Below are 20265 nucleotides of genomic sequence, written 5' to 3'. Positions count from 1 at the left end.
CTAGTTTTGCATTTTGCATGAGTTCTTGTAAATACTGCTATCATAAGGCGGTATCTGCAGCCCATTCAGGTTGCACAGGTTGTCCAGTGCCTAAAGGATAACAAAGAGGTTTGCCATGTCTTTCAGCACAGTCTCCAGAGCATGCAGGAGATTCCAGGACACTGTCTGTGGCACATTATTATTATTATTATTTGGCACTTTTCATGTGAAAAAGGGGGTATACATATGTAGCACCCTGAGGACTCGGCTGCTACAGGGGTATTACACCTCAAGCCAGAGGTGTGGTATTCCACTCCCGGGTAAGGATGGAGTGTGGGACTGAGCTCAGATAGCTGCATGCACTACATACATCCCATTTCCGGGGGACAGACCGACGGTACTCCCACCAGTATATGTGCAGGTACGACAGTGTCTGTCCCTGGCTGGAGTGGGAGGGGGGTGGAACATCCCAGTAGTGTATGGGCAGATAGGGGGAGCAGTTTGGGTAAGGCTAGGAGCTCATTGGGTGCTGGTCACCTGAGCTCACACATAGAGGGAGTATATAAGGTGGGCACCATCTTAGATCAGGGTCAGTCTTCTGTAGAGGGTCAGTCAGTCCTGAGAGAGGTCCAGGAGCGCCTGCAGAGAGAAGAGAGAGAGGAGAAGTATACAACCAGAAGGGTGAAGGGTTGGCACGCAAGGACCGGAGGCTGCGACATTACATGTGGAGCAGCCCCTCACCAAGTCCACTAAGAAGGCACACCGAGCATAGGGTCAGGGAAGCCAAAGAAGGTTCACCCAATAGGAGACCCGAGGGAGCCGGACATAAGTGGACCCCTGGTGGGAACGGCCAGTAGAGAGGACAGTCAGAAAGGGAGCTCAGGACCACGCTCCAGAATTGCTTGGGGGTTGGCCGAGTCCAGGACCTGGTGGACGCAGCACGGCTCGGGCGGTCACTCAAGGCCAGAGTGACCAACACAACTGCAGTAAGTAAAAACCCTGAACTGCACAGCCCGACTCTGAGTCTTCTTACCATCCACACTGCACCACCACTACCACCATCCTCTACACCTGACCCCCTGAGGCTATACCCCTCCCGTTGGGGGTTATACTACCACAGCTGCACATATACCACCAGCCTCAGCGGACCCTGCTGCAGCGGCGGCCTTTTGACCGCAAATCAACGGGTGGCGTAGTCGACACTAAGAACAACTAATAACATCTGTAAAGACTGCCACACACTGAGTTTGACACCCTGGGCACGGACCGGGTCGCCGCCACTCGGAGACTACAACCCCCATCAGATCCGGCTCCGGGTAATCCCCAAACAGCACTGGCCCAGGGGGCGCGTCAACTTTGGCGTAGTCGGCAGGATTTCGTGCCCGCAACCACCGGGTACTGCGTGCCTGAAGAAAAGTTCAAATTTACCTCAAGAAGAAGTCTCCCGCCGGTTCCAGAGGGTCCCCGCCATGGGACGCCATCACGGATCGTTTCCCGCCGGTTGCCCGCCATCTGCAGCTTTTTCCCGCCATCCACGGAGTTTCCCGCCACTGGGAGACGATTCCCGCCATTTCCAGAAGATTTCCCGCCTTGGAAGAGCGGACGCCATTATGGGCGTGCCAGAGGGTGGCAAGAGGTCACCTCCCATCGTGGGCCAGGCCAAGGAATGGCGCCAAAAGCGGAAACCGCCCCCACCAACGGAGACTGTGATGCTAGAGATGTCCATCAGCGTGAGAGAACTGCCCCTGGAACTGACAATCACAAAGTTGCCCCGGGACCACCTTCAATGGGGGCGGATACAGAACAAAACAGAGAAGATGGGAGCAGCTTGGAGGAGTCTGGAGGAGCCGTACCCCTTGATGGAGGGAGAGGCAGGCAGCACCGACCCAGTGGTCAGGAGCCTGTTGCAAGCGACAACCCCAGAAGGCCTGGTGGAGATCCTGGCACATCTCCCCCGAGACCGGGAGCGTGCACAGACCGCACTGGAGGGCTTGGCTCAGAGGATGGCCCGAGTGCAGCGGGACGTACTGGCCGCATGGAGCAGAGAGATGGCCCAGCAGGCTGGAACCCGCCAGCGAAGCACGCCACCCGAGACGAGGAGACAGACCGCCTCTGAGGATGGTGCAGGAGGAGTGAAGGCCGGAGACGGCGCCGAAGAGGGAGCTGAACAGATGGAGGCAGGTAAAGGGGACGTCACTACCCCGAGCCGAGAAACCGCGTGCCTGCCCCAGCTCCCCGTCGCAGAGCCCGAAATTCCCCCTGCCGTGCCCGTCGCTGCATCGTCACCGCTCCAGACAAGGCCTCAAGCAGAAGCCGCGGCCGCGACCCCTGTGACGTCACGCGCCTCAACCCTGAGCGCGGCAAAGCAGGAAACACCACCGGCCTGGTCGCAAGGTCTAGTACCCCCGGGCGCCGCAGTACCAACAGCGCCTTCTACCTCCACTGAGCCACCGGCCTGGTCGCTGGGCCAAGTAACCCCGGGCGCCGCCGTCTTCACGGTGCCCTTTACGTTCAGGGTACCCCAGGCCTGGTCGCAAGGCCTGGCGAACCCGGGCGCCGCTTCCACCACCGCGCCCTCAACATCTAGAGTGCCGCACCTGGGTGAAGACTTGTTTGCCCAGCACACTTGCCCGGATGGGCAGCCCTTTATATGGCCACCGGAGTACTACCAACTGGAACTCCAAAAAGCAAGGCCCCTGTGCAAGCCCCTGATTCCGGCTCCGAAGCCCGTTAAGAGGACCCCGCTCCCGCTGGAAGAAGCGCAGTTCGAGTGGGACCCCACCGGAGGAGACCTCATGGGGTTCACTCAGGAAACTCGGGCAGCCGCAGCGGAGCGTGTGGAGTGCTGCCGCCAGCAGTTGGCAGTCTTCGAGCAAGAACGGAGAGAGAGGCGGGTCCGTGAGCAGCGGCTGCAGGAACAGAGCGCAGGGCAGAAGAGCAGGACCAGGAGGAACCCCCGTGCAGCTCATGGTCCCCGTGCCACCGGGACTGTGATTAAATTCCAAATGCAGCACGGGTGGGGCTTCATAAGAGATCACCACACCCCCGGCGACGTCTTTGTGACCAGAAGAGACGTGGAGTCCCATCTGCCGGAGGGACACAGAGGTCGTGACCTATATGTAGGGGACGAGGTCACGTTCACCCGGCACAAGTGTGCCAAAGGACCCTACGCCCTCCATGTACACCAGCTGACGGAGGAGGAGCTACGGTGTGAAGAGGAGCAAGAGGACCCGGACGGGTCTGAAAGAGGAGCAGGAGTACGCCGTCATTAAAGTACGGTAAAGAGACTGTACATAGTTACCCGTCAGGGTATAAGAACTGTTACTGCTGCTAGTTAAAATATAGTCCCCGTTGGGACCAGCAAATTGAACTGAAACCCATGTGTCCCTATTCCCACTGACCGAGGACTGAGAGCGGTCATTCCTTTCCTAATACCTGGCCGAGGACTGAGAGCGGCCATATTTCCCCTTGTATATAGTTGCGTTTTTTAAGGCGCCCCCTACTGGTTTTATAGGAAAGCTGTGTTATTCTACAAGAGACTGTCGCACTTTACCCGGTCACAAGTTGCACCGTGGCCGGAGGAACAAGAAAGTTTACAAGAATGTTTATTATGAAAAAGTTTTATGCTGCAGAAATATATCTATAATGTTTTATATGTTTATGTTGTTATGAAAAAATTGTATGTTTATGGATGTTTTATTCTCTTACAGCCCGAGGACGTGCTGTGATTTACCAGGGGGGAATGTAGCACCCTGAGGACTCGGCTGCTACAGGGGTATTACACCTCAAGCCAGAGGTGTGGTATTCCACTCCCGGGTAAGGATGGAGTGTGGGACTGAGCTCAGATAGCTGCATGCACTACATACATCCCATTTCCGGGGGACAGACCGACGGTACTCCCACCAGTATATGTGCAGGTACGACAGTGTCTGTCCCTGGCTGGAGTGGGAGGGGGGTGGAACATCCCAGTAGTGTAGGGGCAGATAGGGGGAGCAGTTTGGGTAAGGCTAGGAGCTCATTGGGTGCTGGTCACCTGAGCTCACACATAGAGGGAGTATATAAGGTGGGCACCATCTTAGATCAGGGTCAGTCTTCTGTAGAGGGTCAGTCAGTCCTGAGAGAGGTCCAGGAGCGCCTGCAGAGAGAAGAGAGAGAGGAGAAGAGAAGGACCCAGAGGGGGAGAAGAAGGAACCCCAAGAACCCAGTATACAACCAGAAGGGTGAAGGGTTGGCACGCAAGGGAACCGGATCCCAAATTAGTGGAGGAGAGAAACAACCCTCAACTAAGAACCGGAGGCTGCGACATTACATGTGGAGCAGCCCCTCACCAAGTCCACTAAGAAGGCACACCGAGCATAGGGTCAGGGAAGCCAAAGAAGGTTCACCCAATAGGAGACCCGAGGGAGCCGGACATAAGTGGACCCCTGGTGGGAACGGCCAGTAGAGAGGACAGTCAGAAAGGGAGCTCAGGACCATGCTCCAGAATTGCTTGGGGGTTGGCCGAGTCCAGGACCTGGTGGACGCAGCACGGCTCGGGCGGTCACTCAAGGCCAGAGTGACCAACACAACAGCAGTAAGTAAAAACCCTGAACTGCACAGCCCGACTCTGAGTCTTCTTACCATCCACACTGCACCACCACTACCACCATCCTCTACACCTGACCCCCTGAGGCTATGCCCCTCCCGTTGGGGGTTATAATACCACAGCTGCACATATACCACCAGCCTCAGCGGACCCTGCTGCAGCGGCGGCCTTTTGACCGCAAATCAACGGGTGGCGTAGTCGACACTAAGAACAACTAATAACATCTGTAAAGACTGCCACACACTGAGTTTGACACCCTGGGCACGGACCGGGTCGCCGCCACTCGGAGACTACAACCCCCATCAGATCCGGCTCCGGGTAATCCCCAAACAGCACTGGCCCAGGGGGCGCGTCACATAGCAAACACAATTGCAAAAATCTTGAACAAAAACGCAATGGCAAACTGGTACTGGAGGAGAGAGGACCCTACCTGCGATGTCTCACAATCTTCAAGGGATGGGTGAGGATACAGTAGGTGAGGGTAGAGCTGGTCATGCAGCGGTGTGGTGGAGCAATGATTACTGCAGGTTGTAGGCTTTTCGGAAGAGGTGGGTTTTCAGGTTCCTTTAGAAGGTTTCCTCAGTAGGCAAGAGTCTGATGCTTTGGGGTAGAGAGTTCCAGAGTAGGGGGGATACACGGGAGAAATCTTGTATGCGATTGTGAGAAGAAAAGATAAGAGGGGAGTAGAGAAGGAGATCTTGTGAGGATCGTAGGTTGCGTGTAGGTGTGTACCGGGAGACTAGGTCACAGAAGTATGGAGGAGAAAGGTTGTGGATGGCTTTGTATGCCACGGTTAGGGTTTTGAACTGGAGTCTCTGGGCAATGAGGAGTCAGTGAAGCATTTGACAGAGAGGAGAGGCTGGGGAGTAGGCGGGAGGCAGGTGGATTAGTCGGGCAGCAGAGTTTAGGATAGATTGGAGGGGTACGGGAGTGTTAGCGGGGAGGCCACAGAGCAGGATTTTGTAGTAGTCGAGGCGGGAGATGATGAGGGCGTGCACTAGTGTTTTTGCAGATTCATGGTTGAGGAATATGCGGATCCGGGAGATGTTTTTGAGTTGGAGTCGGCAGGAAGAGGAAAGGGCTTTGATATGTGGTTTGAAGGAGAGGTTAGAGTCCAGGGTTACCCTGAGGCAGCGAGCTTATGGGACTGGGGAAAGTGGACAGCCATTGATTTTGATGGATATGACTCGCCCCCAGGGCCATGGAGTACTCGGCAGCCGGGCCTTATGGCTGCTTGCAGGGGGGATATCACGGTGGCTGGCCCGGTTCGTGACCCAGGGCGGTCAGTGCAAAAAGGGGATATAATTGTTAGGGACATTTTGTGACGCTGACTCGCCCCCGGGGGCCTGCAGCTGATCGCCAGGGTTATCACGGTGGCTGGCCCAGGGCGGTCAGTGCTCAAAGGGTATCAATTATTAGTAGAAGTTCAGAGAGTTCGTGACGCCACCTGTGGTGTCTGGTGAAGGTCCTCTGAGACAGATGTCAAGGCAGCTAAAGATGGTACAGCTCCCCAGAGGCGGAGCGGGCCTCAGGGCAGTGTAAATAGATGAATGGTGCACTGGGCGTTGTAGTGCGGTGATGGAAAATGGCGCCGGTGAAGAAACAGACAGAGGCTGTTCGATGCAGTCGTCCAAGGTTTTACTTACAGTTCTTAGGCAATTCAAAAGTGCACTTTACAGGTGAAGGCCTCCCGCGTCGCGCTGCGTTCACCAGGCAGGGGTTCAGTCCTTCCTTAAGCAGCTTAGTGCCTGGCAGAACCCCACTTTCTCGTGTTCCTACTTTGACCATCTTTACACTTGGTCCTTCTCACCGCTGCCCTACGCTGCCCACTCTCAATCCCGCTGGGGTATGCTGAAGTCCTTCCTGTACGTCGGATCCGGGACCAACCTGACCCCCTGGGGATTAGAATGAAGCAAACCGATCCCTCCTGACACCTGGCAGGAGCGGGGCATACGGGTGCCGTCCTGCACGCGCCGTACCCCCTGGGATCCTTTTTGGAGAATGGAGCCTACTCCCTGCTCCACTCCAGGGCCTCTATCCTGAGCCCTAACTTGCGGAACAGAGTTCTGACTGAGCCTCTGCTCCCAGACAGTCTTCACTAACTGACCTCAACTCCAAATATGGCTTCCTATTATATACCTACTGTATAAGTGCTTCCTGTATCTGCTTCCTCCACCCACACCCACTACTGGTTCCCCCTACCTTTGGATTCCCCCCTACTCCAGCCAGGGTCGGGGCTCAGCAGAAACTACATTGCAACTTGCTCCTCCTGCTGGCCTGGAGTGGTGTAGTGTTGGATGTGGGTGTTTGGGGTTCCGTGCAGCACACCTATCTTACCCGAGAGAAGGAAGACACCACGCCTCTGGGTGAGGTGCAGTATCTCTGTGGCGACCGAACCCTCAGGGGCGCCACAATGCCACCTGTGGTACCTGGTGAGGATCACCAGCACTGCAACAGTCCTCTGAGGCAGATGTTAGGGCAGCTAGAGATGGAACGGCTCCCCACAGGTGGAGCAGGCCTCAGGGCAGTGTAAACGATGCAGGTTGCGCTGGGCGTTGTGGTGCAGGGGGAACGATGGCGCAGTAGGAGTAACGGACAGAGACAGGGAATTTGCTTCGTTACCTTTACTCATGCAATTGTTAGGTATGGTCCAGGGTACTCCATAGGATAGGTGCACTTCAGGACTTCGCCCCAGTGAGCGGGTATAAGGCGGCCTCCTGATCCGTGTTTGCCTCTGTGTATGCTCCTGGCCAGCCTGCAACTGGGCCTAGATTATGTGTTACTTCACCTGTTGCTCAGAAGTAGGACCTCCGGTTGGTAACCACTTTCCCTGGACGTCGGGGCCTTCGTGGTTCCTGGTCCTGTGTGTGTCTAGCTTTCAAGTTTTGCCAGGGACTTGTAGTCCTCCTGGGATTCCGGTTGACCCTACTGGGTGTAAAGGGTCCCTGTAGGCACGGACCCGGAGTCCGGTATGTATAACGGGGTGAGCTTACTATGCTCCTCTGCCCCCTTGGTTCCACTCTCCTTTCCTCCTCGCCGTCGGCCACACTCGGGGACGTCACTACTCGGCAGCTGACGTGCTGCGTCTTCACCGCTCTCTGAGCATCGGCACGCTCTCAGACTCTCTCTGTCTGACTGCTCTGTTCTGCTCTGAGCACTGACTAAACTCAGACTGACTCTGACTAACTAACTCTGACTAACCAACTGAGCTGCCTGGCTCCACCTTCCCTTTATATGTCCCTATCAGGGCTCCCTCTGCTGGTATGAGGTGGAAGGTGGAGGTGTGTGAATGTAGTGAGGGCCTCTTGTGGAGAAGTCCATCCATGCACCCATATGGGTCTGTGGCACCAAAGTCAGATGGGGGGGCTGAGTGAAATGGGGGAAAGATGATGAATTCTGTTTTATCCATGTTAAGTTTTAGAAATCTAGCAGAGAAGAAGGATGAGATAGCGAACAGACATTGTGGGGTTCTGGTTAGTAAGGAGGTGATACCAGGTCCAGAGAGGTACATCTGTGTGTCGTTAGCATAGAGATGATACTGAAAGCCGTGGGACTCTATGAGCTGTCCCAGGCCGAGGGTGTAGATGGAGAAGAGCAGGGGTCCTATGACTGAACCTTGGGAAACACCGACAGATATGGTGCGAGATGAGGAGGTGGTGTGTGAGTGAGAAACACTGAAGGTTCTGTCTGTTAAGTATGACTAGATCCAAGATAGGGCCAAGTCTTTGATACCAAGAGATGAGAGAGTCTGTAGTAATAGGGAATGGTCCACTGTGTCAAGGGCAGATGACAGTTCCAGGAGGAGAAGGACAGAATAGTGTCGCTTGGATTTGGCGGTTAGTAGGTCGTTGGTGACTTTAGTCAGGGTAGTTTCAGTAGAATGGTGCGGTTGGAAGCCAGATTGTAAGCGGTCAAAGAGGGAGCAGGAGGAGAGGTGGGAGGACAGTTCAAAATGGACGTGCTGTTCCAGTAGTTTTGAGGCATAGGGGAGAAGTGATATGGGGCGATAGCTAGTCAGAGAGGATGGGTCAAGGGAGGGTTTTTTGAGGATGGGTGTGATGGAGGCATGTTTGAAACATGAGGGGAAGACACCAGTTGTTAGTGACAGGTTGAAGAGGTGGGTTAGAGTTGGGATGAAGACTGTAAGGTTAGGGATGAGGTGGAATGGGATAGGGTCAAGTTCACAGGTGGTGAGGTGTGACTTAGAGAGTAAGGAGGAAAGTTGATCTTCTGAACTGGCGGAGAAGCTGGTTTTGGAGGAGGAGGATTGAGTAGATATGAGGAGGGGCTGTGGGGACTTTAGGAAAAAGCTTTGTCTGATGGTATTAATCTTCTGCTTGAAGAATGAGGCAAAGTCCTCGGCTGAGATGAAAGTAGAGGGAGGAGGCGATGGGGGGCGGAGGAGAGAATTGAAAGTGTTGAATAGCTGTTTAGGGTTGTGTGACAGGGAAGTTATGAGAGATGAGAAGTAGGTTTGTTTTGCTGCAGTGAGTGTGGACTTGAAAGTAGTGAAGGACTGTTTGAATGCAATAGAGTGCTCGTTGGAGTGGGACTTTTCCCATTTCTGCTCAGCAACCCTGGAGGTCAGTCTCAGTTCTTTTCAGGCTGGTGTGCCAGGATTGCCTGTTGATTGTGCGAGCTTTGTTATATGTAAGGGGGGTGACCGAATTTAGAGCTGTAGCTGTTGTGGTGCTATATGAAGCAGCAGCAGCATCTGCATTGTGTAAGGAACTTATATCTGTAAGAGGGAGAAGGGATTAAGAGAGTGAGTGTAGGTCAAGGTGTTTGAGATTTCTGCAAGGGTATGCAAGTTTGTCAAGTGGGGATTGTGCACCGGGAGAGGAGAGGGAAGAGAATGTTAGTAGGTTGTGGTCAGATAGAGGGAGAGGTGAGTTGGAGAGGTTAGATAAGGAACAGAGGCGGATGAAGATGAGGTTCAGTGTGTGGCCATCTTTTTGGGTGGCTGCGGAAGACCATTGAGGAGGAAGGAGGAAGTGAGGGATAGAAGTGACGCGCCCCCTGGGACATATTCCGTTTTGAGGGGAATACCCGGCACCGGATCAGATGGGGGGGGGGTTGTAGTCTCCGAGCGGCTGTGACCCGGTCCCGTGCCCAGGGCGTCAAGCTCAGGGTTATGTGGCAGTCTTTACTGATGTTATTAAAGTTCGTTGTGTCGACTACGCCACCCGTTGTGATGCGGTCACTGTGGCCGCCGCTGCAGCAGGGTCCGCTGAGGCTGATGGTGAATGCGCAGCTTGGTGGGATAACCCCCAACGGGAGGGGTATAGCCTCAGAGGGGACAGGCGCAGAGGATGGGGGTTGTGGTGGTGTGGTGCAGCCGGTAATGATGACAGACTCGGGTAGTGCAGTTAAGGGTCTTTACTTACTGCAGATGTTCCTGGTCACTCTAGCTCCAAGTGACCTCCCGAGCCGTGCTGCGTCCACCAGGTCCTGGATCCAGCCAACCCCCAAACAAGTCCGGAGCGTGACCCTGAGCTCTCCCTCTGTCCTTTCTTCAGCCGTCCCCACCAGTGATTCACCTAAATCCAGCTCCCTCGGGCCTTCTGTCGGGCAACCTTTGGCCTCAGGTTCCCTGACCCTCCATGTGGTGTGCCTTCAGGGTGAATGTAGTGGGTGACCGTGACAGACTCTGCCCACGGTCTCCGGTCTCTGGCTGGGGAATGTCTTTACCCCCACCAGCTTGGGTTCCGGTACCCTTCTGCTGACTCCTCACCCGGTGTTCTTATTTGGGTTCTTGGGTCCCTTCTTTGTCCCCCTCTGGGTCTCCTTCTTTACTCCACTCTCTCTCCAGGGCTGTTGTTTCTTTCTGCAGGCTTGTCCTCTGCATCTGACTTACTCTCTGCGTCTGACCCTGATCTTTGATGGTGCCCACCTTATATACACCCTCTATGTGTGAGCTCAGGTGACCAGCACCCAATGAGCTCCTATCACTACCCAGACTGCTCCCCCTTTCTGCCCCTACACTACATGGGATGTTCCTCCCCCCTCCCACTCCAGCCAGGAACAGGCTCGGTCGCACCTGCACATTTCTAAGTGGGAGTGCCGTCGGCCTGCTCCTCTGGAATGGGATGTATGTAGTGCATGCAGTCTATCTGAGCTCAGTTCCACACTCCATCCTTACCCGGGAGTGGAATATCACACCTCTGGGTTGAGGTGCAATACCCCTGTAGCAGCCGAATCCTCAGGGTGCTACATTCCCCCCTGGTAAATCACAGCACGTCCTCGGGCTGCAAAGACAAAAACACCAAACATACAAATTTTTATAAACCTATAAAACATATAAAATATTATATATATATAAACTTTTTCATATAAACATCATCATAACATTCTCGTCGTCTCTTTCTTTCTTCCTCCTCTGGTCACCGTGCAACTCGTGACCAGGTAAAGTGCGACAGTCTTTTGAAAAGCAGTTTCTCATAAAACCAGTAGGGGGCGCCTTAGGAAGCGCAACTATGTACAGGGAAGTTTTGGCCGTTCTCAGTCCCCGGCCAGGTAAGGGAAAGGGATGGCTGCTCACAGTCCTCAGCCTGGTTTGGGTAAGGGACACACGGGTTAAACTGTTCACTGGTCCCAACGGGGACTAAACGTTAAAGCAGCCACGGTTTCTTGTGTACCCCGACGGGTAACTATATACAGTTTTTCTTTACTACTGTTCTTAATCGTAGTACCTCCTAGCCTTGAACCCGTCCGGGTCTTCTGGCTCTTCCTCCCTACACCGCAACTCCTCCTCGGTCAGGCGATGCACGTGGAGGGCGTAAGGTCCCTTGGCACACTTGTGCCGGGTGAACGTTACCTCGTCACCGACGTAGAGGTCACGGCCTTTGTGACCCTCTGGCAGGTGAGACTCGACATCCCGTCGGGTAACGAAGACGTCACCCATGGTGTTCTGGTCCTTTATGAAGCCCCACCCATGCTGCGCATTAAACTTTATTACCGTCCCGATGGTACGGGGACGATCTGCTGCACGGGGGTTCCTTCTGGTCCGACTCTTTTGCTCCGCGCTGCGGGTCTGGGCCCATTGCTCTCTGGCCCGCCTCTCCTCCCGCTCTCTCTTGAACTCTGCCAGCTGTTGACGGCAACACTCGGTACGCTCTGCTGCAGCTGCCCGAGTCTCTCCGGTGAACCCCATCAAATCTTCTCCCGTGGGGTCCCACACGAACTGGGCTTCCTCGAGTGGAGGCGAGACCCGAGTCACGGGCTTTGGAGCCGGGATCAGGGGCTCACACAAGGGCCCTAGTCTTTGCTGCCGCTCTAGCTCAGGGTACCCTTCGGGCCGGATGAAGGGCCGCCCGTCCGGCCATGTGAGCTGGCCGAAGAGGTCCTCCCCCAGGTGTGGCACCCTTGGTATTACGGGCGCGGGCGCGGTGGTGATGGCGCCCGGGTTGCCCAGGCCTTGCGGCCAGGCCTGGGGCACCTGGAAGGTGAAGGGCACCGTTAGGACGGCGGCGCCCTGGGTTACCTGGCCTTGCGACCAGGCCGGAGGCTCCGCGGAGGTAGATGGCTCTGCTTTGGATGCGGCGCCCGGAAACGCTAGGCCCTGTGACCAGGCCGGAGGCTCTTCTTCCTGCGCCACGCTCCGGGTCACGACGCGTGACGTCACTGGGGTCGCGACGGCGGCTTCCGGTCGGGGCCTAGTCGGTGGCGGTGTCATGGCGGTCTCGGGTACGGCAGGGGGACTTTCGGGCTCTGCGACGGGGAGCTGGGGCAGATGGGTGGTCTTCCGGTATGGGGTATAAGCATCCCCCTTACCTGCTGCCATACGTCTCGCTCCCTCTTCTGCGCCGTCTCCGGCCTTGGGTCCTCCCGCGTCATCCGCAGAGGTAGTCGGTGTCTTCTTCCAAGGGAGCGGGTTCCGTGGGCGGATTCCAGCTTGCTGGGCCATCTCCCGGCCCCACTCCGCCAGGATCTCCCTCTGCACTCGGGCCATCCTTCCCGCGAGGCCCTCCAGGGCACTCCGCGCGCACTCCCGATCTCGGGGAAGCTGCGCCAGGATCTCCGCTAAGCCTAGCGGGGTTGTTGACTCTAGCAGGCTCCTGACCATCGGGTCGGTGCTGCTCTGCTCTTCTTCCGGCAGGCTCCTGGCCAGCGGGCCGGTGCTGCTCTGCTCTCCTCCTTCTTCCTTCTGCAGGCTCCTGGCCAGCGGGCCGGTGCTGCTCTGCTGCCGCTCCATTCCCGGGTCTACTCTTTCTCTCCTCGACTCCGGGTGCTCTTGCTCTGGACACCTCGCCTCCGGGTGCGCTCGTTCTAGACTGCTCCAAGCGACACCCATCTTTGCTCTTCTCTTTCGTCTCCTCCCACTTCGAGGGCGGTCCCGGGGCAACTCGGTGACTGTCAGCTCCAGGGGGAGTTCTTTCACGCTGACAGACACCTCCAGCATCACAGTCTCTGTTGGTGGGGGCGGTTTCCACTTTTGGCGCCATTTTCTGTCCCGGCCCACGATGGGAGGTGGCCTCTCGCCCTCCTTTGGCACGCCCATAATGGCGTCCGCTGCTCTTCCAAGGCGGGAAATCTGCGGTTTTGGCGGGAATCGCTTCCCAGTGGCGGGAAACTCTGCAGATGGCGGGAACAAGCTGGAAATGGCGGACAATCGGCGGGAAACGACTGGTGATGGAGTCCGATGGCGTGGACCCTCCGGAACCGGCAGGAGTCTTCTTTCTGAGGTAAACTTGCACTTTTCTTCAGGCACGCAGTACCCGGGTGTTGCGGGCACGTAATCCTGCCGACTACGCCAAAGTTGACGCGCCCCCTGGGACATATTCCGTTTTGAGGGGAATACCCGGCACCGGATCAGATGGGGGGGGGGTTGTAGTCTCCGAGCGGCTGTGACCCGGTCCCGTGCCCAGGGCGTCAAGCTCAGGGTTATGTGGCAGTCTTTACTGATGTTATTAAAGTTCGTTGTGTCGACTACGCCACCCGTTGTGATGCGGTCACTGTGGCCGCCGCTGCAGCAGGGTCCGCTGAGGCTGATGGTGAATGCGCAGCTTGGTGGGATAACCCCCAACGGGAGGGGTATAGCCTCAGAGGGGACAGGCGCAGAGGATGGGGGTTGTGGTGGTGTGGTGCAGCCGGTAATGATGACAGACTCGGGTAGTGCAGTTAAGGGTCTTTACTTACTGCAGATGTTCCTGGTCACTCTAGCTCCAAGTGACCTCCCGAGCCGTGCTGCGTCCACCAGGTCCTGGATCCAGCCAACCCCCAAACAAGTCCGGAGCGTGACCCTGAGCTCTCCCTCTGTCCTTTCTTCAGCCGTCCCCACCAGTGATTCACCTAAATCCAGCTCCCTCGGGCCTTCTGTCGGGCAACCTTTGGCCTCAGGTTCCCTGACCCTCCATGTGGTGTGCCTTCAGGGTGAATGTAGTGGGTGACCGTGACAGACTCTGCCCACGGTCTCCGGTCTCTGGCTGGGGAATGTCTTTACCCCCACCAGCTTGGGTTCCGGTACCCTTCTGCTGACTCCTCACCCGGTGTTCTTATTTGGGTTCTTGGGTCCCTTCTTTGTCCCCCTCTGGGTCTCCTTCTTTACTCCACTCTCTCTCCAGGGCTGTTGTTTCTTTCTGCAGGCTTGTCCTCTGCATCTGACTTACTCTCTGCGTCTGACCCTGATCTTTGATGGTGCCCACCTTATATACACCCTCTATGTGTGAGCTCAGGTGACCAGCACCCAATGAGCTCCTATCACTACCCAGACTGCTCCCCCTTTCTGCCCCTACACTACATGGGATGTTCCTCCCCCCTCCCACTCCAGCCAGGAACAGGCTCGGTCGCACCTGCACATTTCTAAGTGGGAGTGCCGTCGGCCTGCTCCTCTGGAATGGGATGTATGTAGTGCATGCAGTCTATCTGAGCTCAGTTCCACACTCCATCCTTACCCGGGAGTGGAATATCACACCTCTGGGTTGAGGTGCAATACCCCTGTAGCAGCCGAATCCTCAGGGTGCTACAGAAGCTTAGAGACAGATGAGTGGGAAGTGTCAATGGGGATGTTGAAGTCACCCATGATGATAGTGGGGATGTCAGCGGAAAGGAAGTGAAGCAGCCAGGTGGTGAAGTGGTCGAAGAAATTGGTGGCTGGCCCTGGAAATGACAGCCAGTTGGAGGTTGGAGGGGGAGTAGATGTGTAAACAGTGCGCCTCGAAAGAGGGGAAAGTAACAGAGGGCGACAGTGGAATTGGGGAGAAGGAGCAGTTATCTGACAGGAGGATACCAATTCCTCCGCCATGCTTGCCGCTGGAGTGTGGGAAAGATGGGATCCACCATAGGAAAGTGCAGCTGGAGAACCTGTGTCAGAGGGGGTGAGCCAGGTTCCTGTGATGCCGAGGAAGGAGAGTTTGTTAGTAATGAAAAGATCATGGATGTAGGAAAGTTTGTAGCAGACAGAGCGAGCGTCCAGAGAGCTCCTGTTAGTGGGACTGGGGAAGCGGGGGCTGGGCGGATGGGTATAAGGTTAGAGAGGTTATGGAAATTTGTGGTAGGTTGTGGGTAGGAGGTAGAAGTGACTGTGGGGATGTGGTGAGGAAGGCCAGGATTTGGAGAGATATCGCCAGCAGTGAAGAGGAGAAGAGAAAATGTTAGTAGGTGGGAGCATGAGAGAGCATGAAGTGGCTGTCTGTGTTTGGAGACAGAGGATTGAATATTAAAGAAGAATTCTGAAGAGGAGGTGAATTGAAGGGGTAGGATGGGGGGAGAGATGAACAGTTCATTACGAGGTGTAGGTATTAGGGGGGTTAGTAGAAAGTAGAGGACTATAGGGGAGAGAGTGAAAACACATAGAAACATTGCTTATTGTGAATATGTACTATCTTTCAGTGCATAGTTAAAGAGGGTATAAAGTGTGGTTACCTGACTCCTGCAATGACTAACTGCCAAATGTAATAACTGCCCACACTTGGCGCCGATGACATTCAGCGCAAGACACGTGCATGTGACGCGCCCCCTCGGTCGTGGGGTACCCGGTGCCGGGCTGGTAGATGCTGGGGGAATATCTCAGTGGCGGTGACCCGGTCCGTGACCCAGAGCGGTCAATAAAAGGGGTTATGTATAGGGGATTTATAGAGTTTTTATAGAGTTCATGATGCCACCTGTGGAATGCGTCTAACGGGAGCCGCCGCTGCAGAGCAGTCCTCTGAAGCTGATGTTACTGCAGCAGGGATGGTGTGGCTCTCCACAGGAAGAGCTAGCTCCAGGGCAGTGTAGATGATGTTGCAGGTTGTGCTGGGCGTTGAAGTGCAGGGGTTGATGGCGCAGCAAGAAACACAGAGACAAGATAGTGCAGTCCCAGGGTCTTTACTCACAGTTGTTGCAGTCCAGATTACAGGCGCCAAAGCAATCTCCCTCGTCGTGCTGCGCTTACTCAGTGAGGGGCTCAGTCCACCCTCAGATAGCTCCGGAGTACACAGCAGGACCCCCTTCTGTGTCTTCTCTCTGGCTGTCTCCCTGAACCTCATACCAAGTGTTCCAGTCTAGTACCTGCGGGCCTTGGCGGGCAACGTCTGCTCCGTCCCCTGGGTCCTATATAGCTACCTTCCTGGTGAGACTGGTATGGGATGTTGGCTACATGACATAATGTTCTGCAGCCTCCGGTTTCTAGCTGAGATGTTCAATCTTCTACTAGTTGAGGGACCGGTTCCCTGTGTGCAGCCTGATCCCTCCACCTCCCGGTAGATTCGGGCGCACGGGTGGCTTCTCGCATTGCCCGTACCCCTGGGGTCCTCTCTTCTGTTCCTGGAGCCTTTCTGCTCCATCTACTCTCTTCTCTCCTTCTCTTCAACCTTGGGCCTCACTGATTAGGCCCGTCTCTGGAGCAGAGCTCCTACAGAGCCCCTGCACCTTCCACTCTCCTCCTCTGACTGAACTGACTTTCTAAGATGGCTTCACTATTTTATATCTTTCTTCTATGTGCTCCCCTTAACTACGTCCTCCACCCACACCCACTACATGGTTCCCCCTTACTAGGCCCCCCCCCCACTCCAGCCAGGGTCCAGGGATTGTGCTCTCCTGTAGGAGCAATCTCGCCCTGCCCTCTGAAGTGTGGTGTAATGAATGCAGGTGTTAGGGTCCTGAGCTGTACTCCTTCCTTGCCAGAGGGTGAGATACCACACTTCTGGGTGAGATGCAGTACCTCTGTGGCGACCGAACCCTCAGGGGCGCTACACATGCACCCCACACGCGTGCACCCCTTAAGCAGCTTCTAAATTTATGGAGCAGAACTGTAGAAGAGGATCAACTGAACATCAGGACCAATATCTGCTCCTTTGTGTAAGTATGAACAGGAGGACTGCAAAGGCCCTACAACATAACCAGAAGCACGTTACACCCAAAATTGTCAGAAACAGACTCCATGAGGGCGGTATGAGGGCCCGACATCCTGTAATAGGACCTTACTCACAGCTCAGCACCTTGCAACTCAATTGGCATACACCTGAGAACACCAGAATTGTCAGGTCCTACGTTCTCTGTACAGGTGATAGCAGGTTCACATTGAGCAAGTGATAGATGTGAAAGTCTGGAGACGCCGTGGTGAATGTTATTCAGTCTGCACCGTCACCCAGCATGATGGGCACCATGTGATAGCCAACGGCAACCTGACTGCTGTTAGGTACACGGATGAAATCCTTAGAGCCAATGTCAGACCTTACTGTGGTGCAGTGGACCGTTGGTTCCTCCTAGTGCAGGACAATACCCTTCCTCATGTGCCATACTGGGAAGGCAGTTCCTGGATGATGAAAACATTGATGAGCTCACTTTCCCCAGACCCAGGTGCAAACCTGGTACAACTTGTGTAGCTACACAGGGGTCCAAAAGGTAAGAGTGGCCACTACCACTTCCAAAACAGGTGGAATTGTCTGTGTCCACTCATGCCCAGACCTGAATCCAATTGTGAATCTTTAAATCATTATGTATCAATGCATCCAATGCCGGGGTCTGGGAGGCTGTGGTTGGTGTGACCGAAAAGGATGATTGCAACAGACTCCATGGATGGGCGGCTTATGACTGGTAGTGAACAGAAGGGCGGCTATATTAAAGGGGCCAGAGCCGTACTTATAAGCAGAGGCCCACATGACGGTGATTGGGCCAGGAGAGAAAAATAAAGTTTGAATGGGGTCTATGGGATTGGATCAATAGGGAGTGGGAGGGGATAGTAAAAGGGAGTATAAAAGGAAAAGTGTGGGAAAAGGGGCCATTCCTGTGGGGACAGCAATGGGAAAAGTCTCACCTGCACACCCTCTTTTTTCAGGGAATTTAGAGATATCTAATGGAAATATATAGTACAGACCAAAAGTTTGGACACACCTTCTCATTTAAAGATTTTACTGTATTTTCATGACGATGAAAATTGTACATTCACACTGAAGACATCAAAACTATGAAATAACACATGTGGAATTATATACTTAACAAAAAAGTGTGAAACAACTGAAAATATGTCTTATATTCTAGGTTCTTCAAAGTAGCCACCTTTTGCTTTGATGATTGCTTTGCATACTCTTGGCATTCTCTTGATGAGCTTCAAGAGGTAGTCACTGAAAATGGTTTTCACTTCACAGATGTCCCCTGTCAGGTTTAATAAGTGGGATTTCTTGCCTTATAAATGGGGTTGGGACCATCAGTTGTGTTGTGCAGAAGTCAGGTGGAGACACAGCTGATAGTCCTACTGAATAGACTGTAAGAATTTGTATTATGGCAAGAAAAAAGCAGCTAAGTAAAGAAAAACGAGTGGCCATCATTACTTTAAAAAATGAAGGTCAGTCAGTGCGAAAAATTGGGAAAACTTAGAAAGTGTCCCCAAGTGCAGTTGCAGTAACCATCAAGCGCTACAAAGAAACTGGCTCACATGAGGACCGCCCCAGGAAAGGAAGACCAAGAGTCACCTCTGCTTCTGAGGATAAGTTTATCCGAGTCACCAGCCTCAGAAATCTCCGGTTAACAGCAGCTCAGATTAGATCCAGGTCAATGCCATACAGAGTTCTAGCAGCAGACACATCTCTACAACAACTGTTAAGAGGAGACTTTGTACAGCAGGCCTTCATGGTAAAATAGCTGCTAGGAAACCACTGCTAAGGACAGGCAACAAGCAGAAGAGACTTGTTTGGGCTAAAGAACACAAGGAATGGACATTAGACCAGTGGAAAGGTGAACGGATGGACTCTACATGCCTGGTTCCCACCGTGAAGCATGGAGGAGGAGGTGTGATGTGTGGGGGTGCTTTGTTGGTGACACTGTTGGGGATTTATTCAAAATTGAAGGCATACTGAACCAGCATGGCTACCACAGCGTCTTGCAGCGGCATGCTATTCCATCCGGTTTGCGTTTAGTTGGACCATCATTTATTTTTTAACAGGACAATGACCCCAAACACACCTCCAGGCTGTGTAAGGGCTATTTGACCAAGAAGGAGAGTGATGGGGTGATACGCCAGATGACCTGGCCTCCGCAGTCATCAGACCTGTACCCAATCTAGATGATTTGGGGTGAGCTGGACCGCAGAGTGAAGGCAAAAGGGCCAACAAGTGCTAAGTGTAGCGTCGGCATCCCTGCCGCCTGCTAGGCAGGGACGCTGTTCCCCTCACCTCTCCGCTCCGTGCCCGGCGTCCTCCTCCCGCTCTGCTGGCAGCGCGCGCTGCTTCCCGGCAACTGTGCTTAGGGCGCGCGCGTTCCCCCTCTCTTAAAGGGGCCGCGCGCACCGTCCTAAGGAGTCCCCGGCCAATGGCCGGAGGACCTCACCATATATAAGGCATCTCCTCCAAAATGGAGGTGCCCGAGCAATGTTGTTGCAAAGCCTTCACTCTGCTTCAGCCCTCAGGTCCCGTTACCAGTTACCTGCCAGTCACCTGCCAGATTCCTGCTTGATACCTGCCTGATATCCGCTTACCTGCTTGCAAGCCTGCGGTCCGACGGTCTGCCTTCCGACACCTGTCAGTCTGTCTATGGACCAGCCTGCCCGCTCACCAGGGAGCGCTCACCTGCTACCTGCCTGCTAGCCTACCTGGAGGCTCTGCCGTCACTTGCCGTGACCACCTGCCAGTCCAGAGACTCTTGCCCGCTCACCTGGGAGCGCTCACCTGCTACCTGCCTGCTAGCCTACCTGGAGGCTCTGCCGTCACTTGCCGTGACCACCTGCCAGTCCAGAGACTCTTGCCCGCTCACCTGGGAGCGCTCACCTGCTAACTGCCTGCTAGCCTACCTGGAGGCTCTGCCGTCACTTGATGTGACCACCTGCCTGTCCAGAGACTCTTGCCCGCTCACCTGGGAGCGTCCACCTGCTACCTGTCTGCTAGTCTACCCTGAGACTGTCCCTGTCACTTGCTGTGACTACCTGCCCTTCTACCCAGAGACTATCCCTGTCACTTGCCGTGACTACCTGCCCTTCTACCCAGAGACTGTCACTGCCACTTGCCGTGACTACCTGCCCGTCTTCCCTGGGAGCCACCCACTTCCTTACAAGGACCGCCCCCTTGTATAGTTGCTCAGGGGTTCCGCCTCCCAGACCCGTTACACTAAGCATCTCTGGGAACTCCTTCAAGATTGTTGGAAGACTATTTCCGGTGACTACCTCTTGAAGCTCATCAAGAGAATGCCAAGAGTGTGCAAAGCAGTCATCAAAGCAAAAGGTGGCTACTTTGAAGAACCTAGAATATAAGATATATTTTCAGTTGTTCCACACTTTTTTGTTAACTATT

The sequence above is a fragment of the Phyllobates terribilis genome, unplaced genomic scaffold (assembly GCF_046119375.1).
Source record: "Phyllobates terribilis strain yellow unplaced genomic scaffold, ASM4611937v1 Scaffold_232__1_contigs__length_3120203, whole genome shotgun sequence".
NCBI classification, from domain to species: Eukaryota; Metazoa; Chordata; class Amphibia; order Anura; family Dendrobatidae; genus Phyllobates; species Phyllobates terribilis.
The sequence above is the reverse complement of the archived record's forward strand: the minus strand, read 5'-3'. Positions refer to the sequence as shown.